Here is a 22,407-nt window from a genome sequence, read left to right as displayed (position 1 = left end):
GGGGGAACCACATGCCTTGGATCGTTCTTCCCAAGAAATGCCCCCCCCCCCCCAATTGAGAAGTGTCCATAGGTTTACTATGACAATGTTGAAGTGGACTCTGTCAAATGATAGTATCATCGACCCACGTCCGTGAAAGTGACAGTGTCCAAGTCCGACACTGTGGAAGTATGTCTTGAATTCGACCTTGGAACAGGCTTTAACATGGGTCGAGATTTGTACGTCAAACATGTCAGGTTCAACATTGTCGCCACGCCATTCAGCCTCCGGACTTCGTCAAAGTGGAACGTTGTCATAGTAAACCGTGTCCATGGTCACGGTGTCCATAGCGGATGGAAGGACAAAAGGTCTGTCTAGATGTAGATTGGACTGCATCCTACAACGGATGTGTCTTCTTCAAACAGGGGTGAGCCTGCCTGGATAGGACAGTTATTGGTAGAGAATGGATTACTGTACAACTGGTATCCATTGCAGAACCTGCAAAAGGAAGTAAAACAATGGCTGCTGACATATAACCTAAGGCTTGCAGCACTGAAATTGCCTGAGGCTTTCAAAGAGTAAGGAGAAATTGAACTTGAATCCTTATCGTAGACGTATGATGCTGAAGTAAGGATACTATTTGTTTCATCGTGTCTAGATGAGCACCGATGAACTCCAAGCACTGTACTGGGTTTAAATTTGACTTGGCATGATTTGTAGTTATGTCTAAAAAGTTGCAAGTCTGGAGCAAAGAGTCCATGGCATACAGAAGTAGATGCTTGGAGGGGATTTAAGGAGGCAGTCATCTAGATATGGAAATACCTGGAATCCTGTGAGTCTCAAGTGAGCTACCACCACTGCAATACACTTGGTTAACACTCTGGGAGACTATGGTGAGTCCAAAGGGCAGGGTTCTGAACTGGTAGTGACTGGCTCCCAGATGAAAGCGAAGATGCCTTTTGAATTGTCTGTATATTCTGATGCAATAGTATCCATCCTGAAGATCTATACAGCACATCCAATCATCCTTGCGAAGAAAAGGCAGAATAGACTGGATCGTGACCATTCGGAACTTTGGTTTCTTTACACACTGATTTCAATTGCTTATATCCAAAACAGGTCTCAGGTCCCCTGTTTTTTTTTTTTTGGCACTTAAAAGAAGCGTGGATAATTTCAGAATCTTATCTGGTCTGGAGGGACCTTTTGGATGACTCTTTTGTCTAGCAACTTCAAAATTGTGCTGTCACCTTCCTCTGAATGAGTGGAATGTCGGAGGTTTCTTCCTTTCTGTAAAAGAAAGAAGGGAAAATGGAATGGAATAACCTCTGGATATTATGCTTTGCACCCAAGAAAGTACAGTTGTGTACACTTATCATAAATGTAGATGTTCGAGTGTATTCACTGTTGCAGTCATCACCTGTGGGTTATCCCTGCTGTGGTACCCTCGCCCAGCCAGAATACCAGAGTCAATGTTATTGTGTGCCGGCTGCCGTCGCCTGTAGTGTGATGTCAGGTCATCAGTGCTATAAAGCAAGGCAGCCGACGTCATTGCATCAGTTTTTCTTGCTCTAACCCATCAGAAGCACAAAGGAAAAGAGAGAAGTGGTGCTGGTGGCTAAAAGCCACCTTGGGAAGCTTGTGTCCTCCTAGGGGAAGATGTTAAATGGGGGATGGAGGGAGGGAAACCAAGACTGCAACAGTGAATACACTCGAGCATCTACATTTATGGTAAGTGTACACAACTCTATTATGTTCTTCGTGTTTTACTGTTGCAGTCATCACCTGTGGGACAATTCCCAAAGCTGAGGAAAAGGGTGGAAGGATAGGTTGAGTCCTAGGTATGGGTCAGGAGGCCCTGCAGATTTGCAGAGGAAAACCCTGCCCTAGACTTAGAAAAGAGAGGTATGTGGCAATGCTTTGTAAAGGTATGGACAGAGCACCAGGTGGCTTCTTCCAAGATGTCCCTGGTAGGTACTCCTCTGAGGAAGGCAGTGGAAGTGGAGGTTGCTCTAGTGGAGTGGGTACGGGTAGACTTGGGGATGGGTTTTCCATGCAGTCTGTAGCAAAAATGGATACAGTGTGAAATCCATTTCGAAATGGTTTGTTTGGAGATGGGCTTCCCCTCTGCCCCTGGGGCAAAACTTACAAGAAGCTGGTCTGTTTTTCTGAATGGCTTAGTACGGTCCAGATAGTATCAGAGTTGTCTGTGCATGTCTAGTGAGTGTAGAATTCTTTCTCGCTTGTTTTGAGGGTTGGGAAAGAAGGTGGGAAGGTGTACGGCCTGGTTAAGGGTCACATCAGATACCACCCTGGGCATAAAGGAAGAGTTAGTCCTCAGGGAGACTCTGTCTGCATGGAAAATAATGAAGAGCTCGACAGCCATGACAGCTTGAAGTTCCGAGACCCTTCTGGCTGAGATGATAGCTAGTAGGAAGGCAGTCTTCCAAGAGAGGTATTTCAATTCTGTTTAAGCAGCAGGTTCAAAAGGAGGTAAGGTTAGTTTCTCTAACACATAATTCAGGTCCCAGGGTGGCATCGGAGGCCTTCTAGGCGGCCTGATATTAGAAGCCCCTTTGAGGAATTGCTTAATCAAAGGATGAGAGAAGAGGGGTGGGTCTGAATCATAATGGACAGATATGGCCAAGGCATGGATTTTAATAGAGGAGAAAGAGAGGCCACTATTGATCAACTCTGCTAGGTAATCCAGGATGAGAGGGATGAAAGGTTGGGAGATACTGCCCCTTTTGATTGTTTCCAGAAGCAGAATCTTTTCCATTTTCCTCCATATGATTTTCTTGTGGTGGGCCTTCTGGTCTCTGTGATGATGTCCAGGACCTGTTTGCTTAACAGGGACTCCTTGTTAGTTTTTAGTGTATAAGCCATGCTGAAAGTTTGAGAGTCTGTAGGTCTGGGTGCAGTAGCCTCCCCCTCTCCTGGGTCAAAAGGTCTGACATCAGGGGAAGCAGCTTTGGAGGCTGTAAGGTCAGACTGCGTAATAAGGGGTACCAATGCTGCCTGGGCCAATCTGGAGCAATGAGGTTGGCCCTTGCAGTCTCTCCTCTCTCATTCTGATCAGAACCTTGAGAATAAAGTGCAGACTAGGGTATGCGTACACAAAGAGGGAGCTCCAGGGGAAGGTCAAGGCATCCACCTTCCATGCAAGAAGGTGATACTCCCTGGTACAGAACTTGTGCAGCTGGTGGTTGAGGGTGCGTGGCAAAGAGGTCCACTTCTGGGGTCCTCTACTCCTGGGTGATTTGCAGAAAGATTTCTTTGTGGAGCTGCCATTCATGGGGCACCAGTAAGTTTCTGCTTAGGTGGTCCGTCAGTGAGTTGTTGACCCCTGGCAAGTATTGGGCAATTAGGTGTAGCCCCATGGAGGTTGCTATAAGCCAAAGACTCATGGCTAACCTGCACAGGAGTAGAGATTGGGTGCCCCCCTGCTTGTTGATGTACCCCGTTACTGTGGTGTTATCTGTTTTTATAAGGAAGACCACTGGCCTGAGATGGGGTTGGAAGGAAGTCAGAGCCTTTTGCACTCCCATCATTTCTTTCTGGTTGATGTGCAAGTGAAGTTGCTGGGCATTTCAAAGACCTTGGGTACACCTGCCTGCTAGGTGAGCACCCCAAGCAATATCTAAGGCATCGGTGGTGATGGTCTGGGCGGAAGGGTGGAGGATTAAAGTAAGATCCTTGTTCATGGCACAGACCTCTGCACATCAGAGAAATTCAGCCCTTATACAAGGGATCAGAGGAAGAGTGGTCTCTAGGGACTGGGAGTGCTGACACCAAAGGTTCTTTAAGTACCACTGAAGTTTTCTCATGTGAAGCCTGGTGAAAGGGATGAGAAGGATGCAAGATGCCATGTATCCCAGGGCATGCAGAAACTTCCTTGCAGTGAGGTGACTTCTGGAAGCCAGCTGGGTGAAGTAGAGAGGCAGGAAGCTCTGCTTTTTTGGGGATAGGAAGGCCATTTGGGTTACTGTGTCTAGCACAGCTCCCAGGAAAAAAATGTTCCTGGTGGGGGTTTGTTTTGATTTTTTCTCGTTAATGGTGAACCCTAGGGAGGTTAAGACTGATTTGACAAAGAGAAGGTCCTGGAGCAACTTTTCTTTGCAGTCTGCCTGAATGAGGCAGTCGTCCAGGTAAGGGTAAATCTGCATATTTCTCTGTCTGCAGAATGCTATAGCCGGGGCCAAGCATTTGGTGAATACCCTGGGTGCAGTAGACAAGCCAAAGGGCAGTGAAGAGAACTGATAATGCAAGTAGTCTGCTTTGAAACGTAGGCATCTTCTGCAAGATTTGTCAACCAGGCATCTTTGCCTAGCATAGGAAGTAACTGGTGAAAGAGTCAGCATCTTGAATTTTGGAATCTCCAGAAAGGTGTTGAGTAGACAGGTCCAGGATTGGACGCCATGATTTGTCTTTTCTGGGTACCAGAAAAAGCCTGAAATAGAAACCTTGTCCCTTTTCCTCTTCTGGTACCAGCTGAATAGCCCCCATGTTTATGAGGGAAAGTACTTGTTTTTGAGCCTCTGCCCACTGATTTGGGGGCAGGTCTGGCCACCTGTTTGGTGTTGGCAACATGTGGAAATGAAATCTGTATCCCTGGGGCACTATATTTAAATCCCATTTGTCCTGGGTTATGAGTTCCCAGTTCTTTGCATGAAGAGCAATCTTTCCTCCCAAAGGGGCGGTTAAAAGATAAGTGCTTGGAAGTTTTAAAAGGAAGTCATTGAGACTATTTACCATAGGGGTGTGTCTTGTTATTTCCTGACTTGGAAGTGGAGGCCCCCCACTGCTTAGTTCTGAGAGTCCTCTGGGACTGAAACCTGGGGTTTTTGCTGTGTCTGGGTTTGGCTTGAGAAGATCTGGAAGGGGCTGGAAAGGACCAATTCTTAGTAGACCAGTGCCTACTAAACCTTGGAGGTCGCACTTATAAAAAATCTTTAACAGTTTGCATAGATTTAGCTTTATCTTCCATCTTTTTAAGAACTTCTTTAGCCTTATTGCCAAACAGGCGGTCCTGATTTAAAGGAGCATCCAACAATTTAGCTTTAACATGATCAGGCAAAGATTGCTCCTTAAGTCAAACATGCTTTCTAAGCACAGACCCAGTAACAGCAGCCCTGCATGAGGTCTCTAAAGAATCAAAACCACATTGCAAAGTACGTTTTCCAACTTGTTCAACAGAATGCATTAAATCCTGTAAATCTTTATTTTCCACAAAGTCAGAAATCAACATAATTTTTTGTTTAAGCAGTCCAATAATATGCTGCTGATATTTTAACATATGAAATTGGCGGTTTACAGCTCTGATTGCCAAGGTTGCATAAGTATAAACCTTTTTACCCCATCTATCCAGCCCCCTGGAGTCTCTATCAAAAGGGTTAGGATTTTTAGCAGTAGAAGCCTTAATGCCCTTGAGAAATGGTTTCTGGATCTGCAACAGGATTTTTGAAAAGGAACTTGTGGGGCTCAGGAACCCTGTAGTATCGGTCAGGTTTACTAGGAGGGAATCAGGGGCCAAACTGGATTCCAAAAACACATCAACAATGTCTAGTACAGGAGGTATAGCCAAGGGCATACGCTGAGGAAGAAGAAGGAAATCCCTAAGCCTCTTTTTTGAATAAGAAAATTCCTGGCTTTCCCAGTGGAAATGCTCCCTTAAAGTATGTAAAGTTTCCCCAAAAGAAAAATCCTCAGGAGGGGAAGCAGAGGGAATGGAATCCTCTGCATCAGAATCCTCATAAGTAGGTATGGACAAATCCAGGTCATTAGAATAGTCAGAAGAAACAGAATCCTGACCAGAAGATTCATAATCAAGCTCAGCCCTAGGCCTCTTACAGGAGGGGGGTTGGCTACCCCTGATTAGAGTAATTAGATCTTCAGCAATTTTTATCATTTCTTTTTTAGGCATAGGGGCCTGAACGTGTGGCCTGGGCGTCGGTTTTTTACACAGTGATCAAAATTTGGGCCTTAGTAATGAAGACTGTGTCGATTTAATATGCAAGTCTGTAGGCCTGAATACACCCTCAGAAGCCGGTGCCTGCACAGCGGCTCCGGACCCATCCAAGATATAGACATCCGCGGGTTCCATACGTGAAGTATCTCGCGGCATACCGGACTCCGAATGGGTCTTAGTAGACGCCTGTGAATCAGAAGTAGTGGGTATCAGGGGCTGAGAAAGAGCCTCACTGAGTACGGGCTAACTGGCGACTGGCTTAGGAGAAGCATCGTCTGCAGTTTTGGACCTCGGCGGCCTGTCTCTGTCTTTTTTATCTTTGTGTTTTTTCGGAATCCTGGTAGTCAGATGGCTAACCAATGACATTTCTGGACAATTAAACAGAGAACCGAAATATTTAGAGGCAAAAATATACCGACAACGGATAGTGCACGGATTAAATAAAACACAAAACCGACAGCAAGGTACATCGTGGTCAGAGCCTAGGCAAGGAATACAGTACGAGTGAAAATCTTTATGAGGTATTTGCTTTCCACAAGTAATGCAATTATTAACTTTTACTGACATCGGTAAGGAGCAAGAAAAAAAGTTTCCCTAACGAGGTACTTAGCTTTAAGTTGAAGACTTCGGTTCTGAAACTAGAAAACGAATATTTCAGGAGTCGGCAGACTGGCACTTGCGAACTGCTTCTGCTTCGGGCACCGCACGGCAATAAAGACTGATGTAATGGTGTCGGCTGCATGTTTTATACCCCTGACGACCTGACGTCATGGAAGAAGGGACAGCAACCGGCGCAGGACCCAAGACTTTGTTAATCAGGCTGACTGAGGGCAACCTGCCAGCAGGTTACCCCAAATGTAATGACTGCAAAAGTGAAACACGAAGAAAGTACAGTTGTATACCTACCATAAATGTAGATGTTCGAGTGTATTCACTGTTGCAGTCATTACACTTGGGTTATCCTGCTGGCAGGCTACCTGCAGTCGGCCTGAATTCCAAAGTCCTGGTCCGGCATCGGTTGCTGTTGCCTCTTCCCTGACATCAGTGCGCCAGGGGTATAAAAGATGCAGCCGAAGCCATTTTCTTCAGTTTTTCTTGCCCCAGATGTCAGGTGCCCCCAAAAGGGTAGGCTAAAAAGCATTGCTAACAAAAGCATGCAGTAAAATAAATAATACCTTCATCTACAAGCAAATACACCGCATAGGTTGTATAGGATAGAGAAGTACAGATAAATCCCAGCAAAGAAAGGGGGATGGTGGGTGGGTAACCTGGACTGCAATAGTGAATACACTCAAACATCTACATTTATGGTAGGTACACAACTGTACTATGTTCACCGTGTTTCACTGTTGCAGTCATTACACTTGGGTTGAATCCCAAAGCTTAGGTTGGGTGGCTGTGTCTAAATAGAATTAGGAGTGGCTATAAGGCCCTGCAGAACTGCAGTGGCAAAGCCTGCTCTGGATTTAGAGTAAAGAGGTAAGTGGTAGTACTTAGTAAAAGTGTGCACTGAAGTCCAAGTTGCAGCCTCCAAAATATCCTTGGTTGGTACTCCTCTGAGAAAGGCTGCTGAGGTGGCTGCTGCCCTGGTAGATTGTGGTCTAATGCCCTTAGGCACTGACTTGCCATGTTGTGAATAGCAGAAACGAATGCAGTGTTGTATCCATTTTGAAATGGTCTGCTTTGAGATAGCCTTTCCTTGTGATCCTGCAGCATATGCCACTAAAAGTTGCTCAGTCTTTCTGAAAGCTTTAGTTTTGTCCAAGTAGAAGCATAGCTGTCTGTGTATGTCCAAAGAATGCAGAAGTCTCTCCCCTTTATTCTGTGGGTTTGGGAAAAAAGTAGGCAAATGAATGGTTTGGTTAAGAGCCACACTGGACACCACCTTAGGCATAAATGTTGGGTTTGTCCTTAGAGAACCCCTGTCCGGATGGAAGATAATAAAAGGTTCCACACCCATTAATGCCTGTAACTCTGAGACTCTTCTTGCTGAAGTTTTTGCTAGGAGCAGAGTTGTTTTCCATGATATGAATTTTATCTCAGCTGTATTGGCTGGCTCGAAAGGAGGCTGTGTGAGTTTTTCCAAAACAAAATTGAGGTCCCATGCAGGTATTGGTACTCTCCTTGGAGGTCTTATATTTTTGGCACCCCCCTGAGGAACTGCCTAAGCAATGGATGTGAAAAAATAGGTGGGTCTGCATTGTAATGAGCTGAAATGGCAGAGGCATGGATCTTAATTGATGCGAAAGATAGGCCTTTGTCCAGCATCTCAGTTAGATATTGTAAAATTTGAGGTATATTTGGGACAAGCGTGTCAATTCCTTGTGCCTGGTTCCAAGCACAGAATCTCTTCCATATTTCTGCATAAGATTTTCTGGTGCTGGGTCTCCTGGCCTCCAAAATAACATCCATAACCGCTTTAGAGAGAGGTGTATTCTGAATGGTTACACTATCCGCCATGCAGCTAGATTTAGGGTTCTGAGTTGGCTGTGCAGGATCTGATTGTTTTGTTGGGTCAGTAAATGAGGAATTTGAGGCAATTTCCAGGCAGGGCCGTGGGACAAGCTCCTTAGGATTGGGTACCAGTGTTGGCGTGGCCAATCTGGGGCAATTAGTATCATTTGTGGCTTCTCTTGTCTGACCTTTAGGAGTATCATTTGTGGCTTCTCTTGTCTGACCTTTAGGAGTACCTTGGGGAGGAGAGGCAGTGGAGGAAAGGCATAAACTGTACGGTTGTTCCAGCTGAATGACAAGGCATCCACTTTCCATACTTGTTTGTGATAAGTCCTTGGGCAGAATCTCTGAAGTTGGCAGTTGTGAGGGGAGGCAAAAAGATCTATGTCTGGGCATCCCCATTTCCTTGTTATCATGCTGAAGATTTGTGGATGTAGTTTCCACTCGTGAGGATCCATGAGGTTTCTGCTTAGTTTGTCTGCCAGAGCATTTGTTTTTCCTAGCAGGAATTGTGCTTGCAGGTGTACTTGGTAGGTCAATGCTGTGTTCCACAAAATCATGGCTTGTCTGCAGAGGGGGTAGGAATGTGTGCCCCCCTGACTGTTTATGTACCACATAACTGTGGTGTTGTCCGTCTTTATCAGCAGCTGTCCTGGATGAAGTAGGTCCTTGAAGGCTGTCAGGGCATTTTGTACAGCTAGCATCTTTTTTTGATTGATGTGAAGATTCCTTTGGCTTGGGGGCCATGTGCCCTGAATACATTTTCCTGTCATGTGGGCCCCCCAGGCATAATCTGATGCATCTGTTAGTGTTTGCCTGGCTGTGGGTAAAGCGAATGGCTGTCACTTGTTGTGGTGACAGGCCTGTGCCCACCATCGAAACTCCTGTTGCAGGCAGGGAATGAGTGTAATTAATGATTCCAGGCTGTGGCAATGTTGAGTCCAAACACTTTTTGGATACCATTGTAGTTTCCTCATATGCAGTCTTGCATATGGAATTAGCAGAATGCAGGAGGCCATGCAGCCCAGAGCCTGCAGAATTTTTCTTGCAGATAACTGGGTCTTTGTTGCCATGCTTTTGAAATAAGAAGTCAGTTGCCTTTGTTTGTCTGGCATGAGATAAGCCATCTGGGCAGTTGTATTTAAGCTTGCACCCAGGAATATTATCTCTTGAGAGGGTACTAGTTTTGATTTCTTTTCGTTTACTGTGTGCCCTATGCAAATTAGCAATCTTTTTACAAACACCAGATGCTTTAGTAGAATGTCTTTGGTCTCTGCTTGAATAAGGCAGTTGTCCAAGTAGGGATATATTTGAATTCCTCTTTGTCTGCAAAATGCAATTACTGGTGCCAGGCATTTTGTGAAGACCCTGGGCGCAGTAGATAAGCCAAAGGGCAGTGCAGAGAATTGGTCGTGCATTGAGCCAGCTATGAATCTGAGGTATCTTCTGCAAGATTGTCTGATTAGGACATGCAGGTATGCCTCTGAGGTCCAAAGTTACAAGCCAAGCCTTCTTGCCCAGCATGGGCAGAAGCTGTTGTAGAGTCAACATTTTGAATTTTGGAACGTCCAGAAAAGTGTTTAAAATAGACCGGTCCAGAAATGGTCTCCATGCTTTGTGCTTTCTTGGTACTAAGAAAAGTCTCGAGTAAAATCCTTGTCCCTGTTCTTGTTGTGGCACCGGCTGAATGGCCCTCATGTCCATGAGAGATGAAACTTGTTTTTGTGCCTCTGCCCATTGATTGTGTGGCAGGTCTGGCATACCTTTTGCCTTTGGAAGGGTGTGAAAGTGAACCTGTAGTCCTGAGAGACTACATTTAGGACCCATTTGTCCTGGGTGATCGTGTGCCAATTTTACTGTGAAAAAAGTGCTAGCTTTCCCCCTAAGGGTGCTGCCAAAAGATAAGTGCTTGGCATTGGCAGAGGGAAGTTATTGGGACGGTTGCCTATATGGCTGTGATTTGTCTTCTCCGCTTTTGGAGGTAGAAGCACCCCATTGTTTGGGCCTGTATGAGCCCTGAGGCTGTTGTCTGCCTCTAGGGCGTCTGTATCTGCCTCTTTGTGGCCTGTCTGACACGGGAAAGGACCAATTCTTAGAAGGCCAGTTCCTACTAAATCTGGGTGGCTGTACCTGTACGAAATCCTTCACTGTCTGCATAGATTTAGCTTTATCCTCCATTTTCTTCAACACCTCTTCTGCTTTAACACCAAACAAAGTATCATGCTGTAATGGCGCATCCAATAATTTTGCTTTAACATGATCAGGCAGAGTCTGTTCCTTTAACCAAGCATGCCGTCTAATAACTGAACCTGTTACAGCGGCCTGCAAGAGGCCTCCAGTGAATCATAACCACATTGCAAAGTATGTTTTCCCACTTGTTCAGCTGCATGCAATAAATCATGCAATTCCTTGTTCTCAGAACATTCAGAATTTGACAACATTTTCTGTTTTAACAGAGACATTAAGTATTGCTGACAATTAAGCATATGAAACTGACAATTTAAAGCCCTTACAGCCAAGGTAGCAGAAGTGTAGACTTTTTTCCCCCCCATCTGTCCAGTGCCCTAGAATCTCTATCTGAGGACACAGGGTTTTTTGCAGTAGCAGCCTTGACCCCTTTGGGACCCTGAGAAATAGTTTCTGGGTCAGCAGCACGGTTTTTATATAGAAATTTATGAGAATCTGTAGTATCTGTCTGGCTTAACAGGTGCAGGAGGTAGAGAGTCGGAAGACAGGCCAGACTCTGAAAATACATAATCTACAATGTCTAGAACAGGTGGAACAGCAAGAGGTCTGTGCTGCGGTAGTAGTAGAAAGTCTCTGAGCCTTTTCTTAGATTCTGAATAATCTTGGCTCTCCCAGTGGAAATGCGCCCTCATGGTATGCAGGGTTTCCCCAAATGAGTAATCCTCAAGAGGAGAAGCTGAAGAAATAGATTCTTCAGCATCAGAATCCTCTTAGGGAGGAATAGAGTATCCCTGTTCTGAAGAGGAGTCAGAGGAAATGGAAACCTGATCAGAGGAATCATATTCAGTATCTTGCCTAGGCCTCTTATCAGAAGGGGGATGGGAACCTCTGATCAAAGTAATTAGGTCTTCGGCCATTTTGAATATCTGTTTCTTAGGCATGGAAGCCTGTCCTGGAGAATGCTGTACTTGTTTCCTTGTCTTTAAAACTGTTTTAGTCTTTGTCTTGGATGCAGAAGAAGCCTTGATATAAAGCTGTGTAGGTCTGAAAACACCCTCAGAAGCCGATGCCTGCTCAGCGGCTCCGGACCCATCTGAGGGATTAGTTTCCGAAGGCCCAATACCTTGATTATCCAGAGGCCTAGCTGTCTCCACGTGGGAGTCGGAGGCGGCCTGTGGCTCTGAGGTAGCGGGTGTCAGGGGCTGCGAAAGCGCCTCACTGAGAACCAGCGAACCGGCGACTGGCCTAGAAGAGGCTTAGTCAGTTTTGGACCTCAGATGCCTGTCCTTTTCTTTTTCCTTGCGCTTTTTATGAATTCCGGTTGTCAGTTGTTCCGACGGCATTATATAGTTAAACCTTCGGCCAAAGTAATGAAAAGCAAAATTGTACCAACGCTTAATAGTGCGTTGGTTAAATCTAGCACAAAACCGAGAACTAGCTACGTCGTGGTCAGGGCCTAGGCAAGGAATACAGTAAGAATGAAAATCCTTATGAGGTATTTGCTTCCCACAAGAAATACAATTGTTAACTTTTTCTGACATCGGTCTGGAGCAAGAAAAAAGTTTCCCCAACGGGGTACTTAGCTTTATAGAAGACTTTGGATCTGAAATTCAATTTCGAAAATCTCAGGACTGGCACTTGCGAACTGCTTTTGCTTCGGGCACTGCACGGCAAGCAAGACTTAAGAAAATGGCATCAGCTGCATCTTTTATACCCCTGGCGCACTGACGTCAGGGAAGAGGCGGCAGCAACCGACGCCGGACCAGGACTTTGGAATTCAGTCAGACTGCGGGTAGCCTGCCAGCAGGATAACCCAAGTGTAATGACTGCAACAGTGAAACACGATGAACATCATCAGAACCGGCAATGAGAGACGTTGTGATCTGAGCCTAAACAAGTGATGCAGTAAGTGAAAGTCTCGCCGTGAAATCTGCTTTCCACAGGCGAGTCAATTTTTCGGACATCGGTTAGAGAAAGAAAAAAGGGTCCCCAACGGGGTATTTAGCTTTAGACGTTTTCTGCTTTAATTCAATGTCTGGTAGCGACCAACCGGCACACATGCGAACTGCTTCTGCAAGGGCTCCACGGCAAGCAAGACTGATGATGTAATGACGTCGCCTGCCTTGCTTTATAGCACTGACGACCTGACGTCAGACTATAGGCGACGGCAGCTGGTGCACAAAAACATTGACACTGGTATTCAGGCCAGCTGAGGGCTACCACAGCAGGGATAACCCACAGATGATGACTACAACAGTGAAACATGAAGAACATCCTTGTGTTACATTTGCCCAAGCATCTGGGTCCAAGGACAATCTATCTTCAACTGTCTCCAGAGTTGGACAGTCGGGCAGCACTTCAGGAGCACTGAAAAGGCCTGTCCAAGAAAGAATCCCAAAAGCCCTGGTCTCTAGGACAACGTCTGCCATTGAAATTTTTCCCTCTGCCTCTGAAGGAATTGTCACGGCATGGATCTTGGAAAGGACCCTGGCATTTGCGGACCCACATCTTCTTACCGCCTCTTTGATTCTTAGAAAATGTTCGTTGAGGTGTAGAAAACTTGATTACTACAGCAGAGTCTTACCATATTTCTCACTGCAGGTCAGTGTCCCTTTCACTGACGGCCCAAGCAGAGAAGTGCCATCAAAGGAAGCATTAATAAAGGACATCTTAGAAGGTTCCACAAAGTCGTAAAGCCACATCCAGGCATTTCTCCTTAAGGCAATGCCAGAACCAGCTACTCATGAGGTGCTTTCAGCTGTGTGAGAGATCAACCTCATCCTCATTGGATGTGGACAAAAAAAGAGTGGCCAGCTGAGAGGATGCTCTTTTGAAGTCCTCAAGCAGACATGGACTCAAGAGGGAGTACTTGAAAGCTCCTTGGTCAAATATCTCTAAAGCTGAGTGAAATGTTTCAGGTAATTTAGAGACCTCATGGCAAAGGTTGCCAAGGCAAAAACTCGCTTTCTAAACCTGTACAGTGCTCTAGACTCGTTCTCAGGCAGACGGACAGCAGAACTCTCTTCTGCTAGCTCCTTCTTTGTGGTTGTCGCCACTACTATAGCATCTACCGGGAACCATTTGCACCAGTGTGGCCTGTCAGAGGGGGGGGGGGGGGGGTGCCAAAAACTTGTCAAGTCTCTTTGAAATAGGTTCAACGGTGTCCAGCTCCTTCCAAGCCCAAAGGACCACTATGTCAATAAGTTCATCCGCTGGGGGTGGGGGGGAGTAATGCAAGAAGTAGACAGGCCAGAACCAAAAGCCTCCAAAAATATCGATTCCTCTGGTGAGGGGTTTTGGGATGACCGACGGGTTTTGGGATGACCAACCACTCTTCTGTTTCAAAATCTCTAAAGGAGATGTCATCAGGTGGTGACCTGGGGGACCCTTCTCCTTCATCAAAATCGGTGTCCTGTGTGACAGTCTCTAAAGGGGAGTTGACGTGTCTCCTTTTACATGTTCTCTTTCAATGAGCTTCTTCTGTGGGAGGCTCAAGTGAAATGTCGGATGAGAGGGGAAGTTCCTCCACAGGAACTGACTGGGTACTTACTGATTCTGGCTGCCCCTGTAGGTCAGTGTGACTCAAAGTTATGACCCAATGGAGGAAAGGTAGTTGGAGCCAAGATATGAGAAGGCGGTTCTCTGTGGAGAGAAAAAGCCCTTTCTACCACCACAAAAGGCAGACAGACACAGAGAAACTCCAATCTGTCTCCTTGGAGCTGAAACTCCTAAGAAGGACAGATCCAGAACCTCCCTGGATCTGAACATTGAGGGCAGAACAGGATCCAAACTTTAAGGGGATGAGACTCCAAGATGAAGGGACGGATCCGACAAAATCAAAGCCAAGCCCATCCCCTCAGATCCAACACTGGCACTTCAGCTTTGAGACCCATTCTAATCCGATGGCATCAGAGCAGAACTGATCAAGGAAATAGTTGGGAGTTGAAGAAGCAGCTTTCTTCAGATCTGACAACAGACTCCTTGGGGATCTCAGATCCTGGGACTCCAAAACCACTGGGACGACTGGAGAAGACGATATGGTTGTGGCATAATCACAGATACAGTAGTAGGCGGAGTTGAGACCCCCATCTCAATCCGCACTCTGAGAAACTTTCGCACTGTCCTATCCATATCTGCTTCCGACAAGATCCTGGAAGACCTAGAAGAGGAAGTGGGAGGGGACCTAGAGTGCTTCTTGGGTGTCTGAAGCAACCTCGAAGGCGGGGTAGGAGAAATGGTTTTAATGGTATACACTGGTGTAGTGCTCCTACAACTAGTACCCTATATCAGATCTGAGGTTCTAGGATCCAAATGTACAGAGACAGGGCTTATGTTAATGACTAAAGTGGAAGGTCTAGGATCCGAAGACTTTGGATCCGATAATTTGGACTTAGGATCCAGAGAAGTAGGATCTACAGTCTTTCTGGATTTCTCAGGAGGCTCCAAAGAAGTCCTAGGGGACTTCATAGGGGAGCGCTTCCTATGCTCACTGTGTCTGGAGGGGCTTTGAGCCCCTGAAGAGGTAGCAGCCAATAAAAGTCCTCTCAATGCAAGTTTGCTGCAATGATCCATTAAGGTCCTGGGATTAAAGGTCGCACAAATCTTACAACTAGTATTCAGATGATCAGCCCCTAAACAATACACGCACTCCTTGTGGGCATCTGAATTAAGGATTTTATGCCCACAAGACATGCACTTTCTAAACCCTGTGTGTTTCTCCAACATTACAGCAGAGAAAATGTCACAGGAAGCACACAAGAATAATAACAGCAAGAAAAGGAAAAAACATTAAGATTTCTTTTTTTTTTTTTTAAACTTAACAGGAATTTGAAAATACCAACAATGGTAAGGAAAAAATATTCTTATAAGAACAGAAGGACAATACCAACAATGGTAAAAAGAGTACTATTTAAAATAGAAGGAAGGCTAACACCACTGATGACTTGAAAAAGGAAAGAGAGGAAATTTAAACAGAGTTCAAAGTTTTGTTTTTATATATACATATATATATATATATATATATATATATATATATATATAAACTTTGCTACTACTAACAAACCCAAATGCTCAAGAGATAAGAGACCTGTGTCTGTTTGCAAAGGCAGCAAACGAGATCTGGGGGGGGGGGGGGGGGGGTTGGCTTGAAATAAACGGCAGAGATGGATCCAAGGATCAAATCCAAACCCATACATTGAGGAAGAATGAAAAGGCCAACATCAGATCCAAGGGTTAAACCTGTCTGTTGCAAATGACATACTACATACTGTAAAGGAAATAAAAAAAAAAAAGTGAGTGAATCTTTAAAAGAAGGAGAAAGTAGTTTTCACAAAAATAAATGGTACGTTTATGAATATATAAAAGTGCTTAAATAGGTGACTAAAATAAGTAGGCTGGTAGCAACTGTAAAGTAAATTTTGCTTTAAAGCACAAGAGTAAATACAGTTATGATGGAAGCTGCTGTATATGAAATTGGGAAGTCTTAATCCAATATTTTTTTTTTTTATCAATGTATACAAACGAGTAAAAAATAATCTGATAAATAAAGTTGTTTAAAAAATGTTTGGAAGAAATAACAGTTCATTATTTTATATGTTTGGGTGGTAAGTGCAACACAATAACAAACAGGCTGTTGGGTGTGGGCCCTAGATTCAACAGTAGAAGTGCCACAGGAGGATTTCTGAATGTGTTAGTGAATGTTCTCCAGATTACTGCATATTGTAACACTGTTCCAAACTTGCCCACAGATCAGTCTACTAAAACAACACCAGACCTAGACTACACTAGACAACATACATACCACAGGAGCAAGTACATACAGCCCAGAGTACTGTAGTCATGCCCTTGGTGATACTGGACAATACAACACTGGTATTTCAGATTTTAGCGACAAACCAAGCCCTTGGTGAAAGGCGCTAGAATTTTTGACATGCTACTTAAATATAACAGAATCCAAAAACTTGCATAAAGAAAAATTTTAACTTTTATTAAAGACATAGTTAAAGAGTCAATGCGAGTGTAGAATCTGGGAACCCAAATTACGAAAAAGTACATTTTTGTAAACAATGCGAATTTGGAGCCAGCTTTTATGGGGCTATGTGTCATTAAGCATCCACCAAACTGCCATGTTCTTCAAGTTTGACCTGGCCTACTTTTGCTAGATTACTTAAGACCAACTGTACTTGATGAAGCAGTCATGTTACTAAATATATCTATTTTTTTTTTTTTTTTTGGAAAAAGAACTTGTCGGTCAGCAGCAAGCATGCTTGTATCCAACACACACTGCAGACTCAGGAACAGTCTGCCATTGGACCTGTGGATTCTCAGAAAGTCTTTGGAGGGTTTCCAACCTGGTTAAAAGTGGAATAGGTTAACAGCTTCAAATATCTGGAATGGTGTGACTGAGGTGAAAGTTAAATTCAACTGAGGAAGTAAAAGCTAGAATCTGAGATGCTGCAACTAAGTAGCATAGAGTGTCATGGGTAGTGTGTGACAGAAAAATGCATAAATTGAAAAGTAAGGTGAGTAAAACAGTGGTGCGACCAGTGCTTCTGCATGAAACAGAAACCAGGGCAGTGACAGCAGAGCAAATGAGGGAGCTCAAGGTGGTGGAGATCAAGTGCCTAAGAAAGGTGGTAGGATGTACACTGTTGGACAGATGAAGAAACGAGGGCATCAGAGTAGAAGCAAAAGTAGCCCCAGCTGCACCGAAGGTCATGGAGAATGGATTACAGTGGTTCAGTCACGTTCAGGAAAGCGGAAAACAATTTGGTGATAAAGATTTGGGAGAGATGAGAGGAAACAAGATAACACCTGCTACTTTCAGGCATGACAATGAATAATCAAGAAAGATGGCAACAGTTGACATGACACCCCAAACCCAAGGGAAAAAAGGAGGTTGATGATTATGATAAATCAAATCTGCCTGTTTTGATAACTTTCTAGCAAAGTACTCCTCACAGACACCAAGGATAGAAGAATGTAATGAGAAGAGTTGCAAAAATAAAAGTTCCACAATCAGTTCTACCAAACAAACCCTTTCCCAAAAACCTAAATTCATGTAAGTGTTCTAGGAGGACCTATTCAGAAGCCATCATGAGAAAACAGAACTGTTTTCTAAGAGGTACTGAATTACCAAAGTGTAGCTGGAGCAAGCAGAAAGATTAATATCTCCTTAAATGAGAAACTAGAGAAGAGGCAGAAAGCAAAGCAGTTAGAAGGCAAAACACCAGGAGATGATGTTTTTCCTGCAAAATTCTGGAAATCGGGAGACCAGAGTATGTAACAGAAGCATGGCCATTACTGTTTAGTTCTATACTAGGAGAAAGAAGATTCTGTTGCCATGGAATGGGCACTTACATCAGTTATTCTTAAAGAGGGAAAGGATCCACCAAGCACCATGTAACAGCCCTACCTCTGCTTTAAGCAGTGAGTACATTTGAGTATACTGGATGCTAGCATGACAAAGATCTTGCCAAATTTTAATTAATATGGACCAATGAAGTCTCAAAGAGGGACAGCAGACTTTCAACAACACAATTAATACAACCCTGTCAACTTAACAGGGAAAAAAGACTTTTAGCATCAACTGTTCAGTGATGAGCCTTTATGCAAAAAATATGAAAGAGTAAACTGGTGTCATTTTAAAATGATACTAATAAAATCTGGGCTAATAGAAAAACTGTTAATAACCTTTGAAATGTACAGGTGCTCCACAAGTAAGGCGAACAAAGGAGGAACTCTCTCAGATCAACTGATGCTAGAGAGATGCATGTCAACAAGGCTCATCCCCCCCTTCTGTTTACCTTATAAATGGAGTCACCAACAATTAAAACAGTTAAGCAGCATAACCAGAGGTTGACATAACGGTTAAGGTGTTTACCTCCCAGATAACAGGTACAGGATTTGCCTCTCACTGAGGGAAACTGGCTAGGCTTAAAACTGCCCACAAGGGCAGCTAGCCTAGTAGTTATCTATGAACCTTTGAATCCATTCAGTTCTTCCAAGGGAAGGTGTGGGTTAGGGTGCTTGAGGAATACACGGGGCTATAACACTGGCAAAATTATACCCTGTGCCTCAGGTTTGGTGACAGGCCTCATGCTGGCAGCATCCTCAAACGTACGACCGGAGTTTTCAACTCACTGCACGCCTCCTTCCGCCACATAGTCAAAATGCACAAGGATGTAGGGCTGCATAAAGAAAAAACACTCAAACCATTCTGCTGGTTGCCTTAATGAGGACCTGTCTAAGTAGTCTCTTTCTCTTGGTGAAAAGGGAATGAAATGGACATTTGGATGAAAAGTAGCTGATGACCGTCGGGCAGTGGTGTATAAAGTGCAATAAAAAATTCCAGTACTTAATAAAGAGAGATAAAACAAAGACACTGGCTGTGAATTATCAGTCATATTTTGAGCGAGTCTGAAAAGTACAGTTTTGTACCTACCATAAATGTAGATATTCGAAGATCCACATTGCTGCAGTCCTTACATAAGGGTAGTCCGCTGTCCTCGGTCGGCCCGAATACCAAAGTATTAGGCTGACGTCGGTCAAGGCGCTTAAAACTGACATCAGGACGTCAGGGTACAAAAGCGCATGACCGACATCATTTCCTCAGTCTTTTCTTGCCCCAGATGTCAGAAGGCCCTAACAAGAAAGGCCAAAGCCAAAAGCTAGCAAAACCTAACCAACCACCCGTGCACTAACCATATTTACAATATGTACAACACAAACCACACCCCCACCTTCAACAACAGAGGGGAAGGAGGGAGGGTAAATTGGACTGCAGCAATGTGGATCTTCGAACATCTACATTTATGGTAGGTACAAAACTATACTATGTTCTTCATCTCACATTGCTGCAGTCCTTACATATGGGTAGAATCCCAAAGCAGAGGTAAGGGAGGATGGCAAAACTATAAAGCATTAGGAGCTGCCAACATGCCTTGTAAAATTGCAGTTGCAAATCCAGCCCTAGATTTAGAGTAAAGTGGAAGGTGGTAATGCTTAGAGAAAGTATGCACTGAACTCCAAGTAGCTGCTTCCAAAATATCTTTAGTAGCCACCCCCCTTAAAATAGCTGTAGAAGTGGCAGTAGCCCTAGTGGAATGAGGCCTAATCCCAGCTGGAATTTCCTTACCATGATGGGAATAACAGAAAGCAATACAAAACCAATCCACTTAGAAATAGTTTGTCTTGAAACAGGTTTGCCCTGAGAACCCAAAGCAAAAGAAACAAACAACTGCTGAGACTGCCTGAACCCTTTAGTTCTGCTCAAATAATATCGCAACTGTCTGTGTATATCCAAAGTGTGCAAAATCCTTTCCCCTTTATTTTGGGGGTTTGCATAAAAAGTAGGCAAATGAATAGTTTGGTTTAAAGCCACACTAGAAACCACTTTAGGCATAAAAGAAGGGTTAGTACGCAAAGACACCCTATCCTTGTGGAAAATTAAGAAAGGCTCAACTGCCATAAGGGCCTGCAATTCAGAAACCCTTCTCGCAGAGGTAATGGCCAACAAAAAAGCAGTCTTCCAAGATAAATATTTCAACTCTGCCGATGCTGCAGGTTCAAAAGGTTGTAGAGTGAGTTTCTCCAACACAAAATTGAGATCCCAAGCAGGAGTAGGAGCTCTACATGGGGGTCTTATATTTTTTGCCCCTCTAAGGAATTGCTTAAACAAAGGCTAAGAAAATAATGGTGGGTCACGGTCATAGTGAGCAGAAATTGCTGCAGCATGAACCTTTATAGAGGAGAAGGACAAGCCTTTGTCCAATAACTCAGTAAGGTATTGAAGCGCCACACTTAAATTAGGTTTAGAAACATCAAAGCCCTTTGCTGTACTCCAAAATAAAAATCTCCTCCATTTACCTGCGTAAACTTTCCTTGTACTAGGCAGTCTGGCCTCCAAAATAACATTCAAAACTTGTTGTGGAAGCTGAGACCCTCCAGGGTCTAAAACAGAATATGCCAGGCTGTCAGATGTAGAGAATGAAGTTTGACATTGAGTAAATGACTGTTCTCCTGAGACAGCAGGTGAGGAATCAAAGGCAAAGGCCATGGAGGCTCCTGTACCAGACTTCTCAGTAATGGGTACCAGTGCTGTCGAGGCCAATCTGGAGCTATTAAAATCATGTTTGGCTTGTCCTGTCTGACCTTCAGCAGTACCTTTGGGAGGAGAGGCAGAGGTGGAAAGGCATACACGTGAAGATTGCTCCAATTGAATGAGAGAGCATCCACTTTCCAAGCTGAGGGATGAAACCTTTTTGTGCAAAACTTTGGCAGCTGGTAATTCAGTGGAGAAGCGAACAGATCTATGTCTGGAGTTCCCCATAACACTGTCAATCTCTGAAATACATGAGGATCCAATTTCCACTCGTGGGGATCCATAATTTGTCTGCTCAACACATCTGCTAAGGAGTTCTGTGCTCCTGGCAGAAACCTTGCCTGAAGATTTAGCTGTAAACTGAGAGCAGTCTCCCATAAAATCATTGCTTGTCTGCATAGAGGATAAGAATCGTTCCCCTTGCTTGTTGATGTACCACATGACAGTTGTGTTGTCTGTTTGAATCAACACCTGCCCTGGAAGAAGTAAATCCTTGAAAGCTATCAATGCAAATTGGACTGCTAACATCTCCTTCAAGTTGATATGTAGATGTTGGAGTCTGGCAGGCCACGTGTCTTGTACCCATTTTCCATTTAGATGAGCTCCCCAAGCTTTGTCTGAGGCATCTGTCGTTAAAATCTGACTCGCCTCTGGCCGGGTCACAGAGAGTCCCTTGTTTAGGTGACATTCCTGAGCCCACCACAAAAATTCCTTTTGAATGCAAGGTATTATTTGAATGACAGTGTCCAAATCTTGGCAGTGCTGTGTCCATACATTCTTGAGATACCATTGTAGCTTCCTCATATGCAGTTTGGCATTGGGAAGTACCAGAATACAAGATGCCATGAACCCCAAGGCTTGAAGGACTGTCCTTGCAGTCAGCCTGGACTGATGAGACAACTGATGGAAGTAAAGAGAAAGATTCTTTTGTTTGTCCGGGGTCAAAAAGGCCATCTGGGAAGCTGTATTCAGTCTCACACCCAGAAAGCACATGTCCTGAGAGGGTACTAGACTGGACTTTATTTCGTTCACAGAATACCCCAGGCATCTTAACACTGCCATCACATACTGTAAATGATGAAGAAGTTCGTCCTTTCCTTGGGCCAGTATCAGGCAATCGTCCAAATAAGGATAGATCTGTATTCCTCTTAGCCTGAAGAAAGCTACCACTGGAGCCAGAACCTTCGTGAACACTCTGGGTGCAGTAGATAAGCCAAAGGGCAATGCAGAGAACTGATAATGTGAAGTCCCAGCCCAAAACGCAGATACTTCCTGCAACTGGGCCTGATAGGAACATGAAGGTAAGCCTCCTTGAGATCCAGAGTCACCATCCAGTGATCTTTGCCCAGCAGAGGTAAAAGCTGTTGTAACGTTAACATTTTGAACTTGGGAATGTCCAGATATGTGTTGAGGATGGATAAATCCAAAATTGGTCTCCACGTGTTTCCTTTCTTTGGTACTAGAAACAGGCGAGAATAAAATCCTAGGCCCACTTCTGGCAGAGGGACCGGTTGTATGGCCCTTATTTGAAGTAGTAGAGAAATTTGTTTGTGAGCCTCTAATCTTTGCTGAGGAGGAATGTCCGGCATGCCTTTGAAAGGAGGCAAGGTATGGAAATAAAACTTGTAACCCTGGTGTATGATATCCAATACCCACTTGTCTTGGGTAACCAACATCCAATTTTCCTTGAAGAGTGCTAACCTTCCTCCCAAAGGTGCTG

At 44.4% G+C, this 22,407-nt stretch overlaps 1 protein-coding gene across 3 annotated transcripts in view; it reads right to left on the bottom strand.

Annotated features, from left to right (window-relative positions):
- The window catches only part of MBD5 (methyl-CpG binding domain protein 5), a 1,606,355-nt gene that overhangs the window by 1,308,240 nt on the left and 275,708 nt on the right, over positions 1-22,407 (bottom strand). The gene's annotated exons all lie outside the window — the stretch shown is intronic.

Source organism: Protopterus annectens, chromosome 6.part0, assembly GCF_019279795.1.
Source record: "Protopterus annectens isolate FY-2018-M chromosome 6.part0, PAN1.0, whole genome shotgun sequence".
Lineage (NCBI taxonomy): Eukaryota > Metazoa > Chordata > Ceratodontiformes > Protopteridae > Protopterus > Protopterus annectens.
Note: the sequence above shows the minus strand (reverse complement) of the source record. Positions and strands in the feature narration are given on the sequence as shown.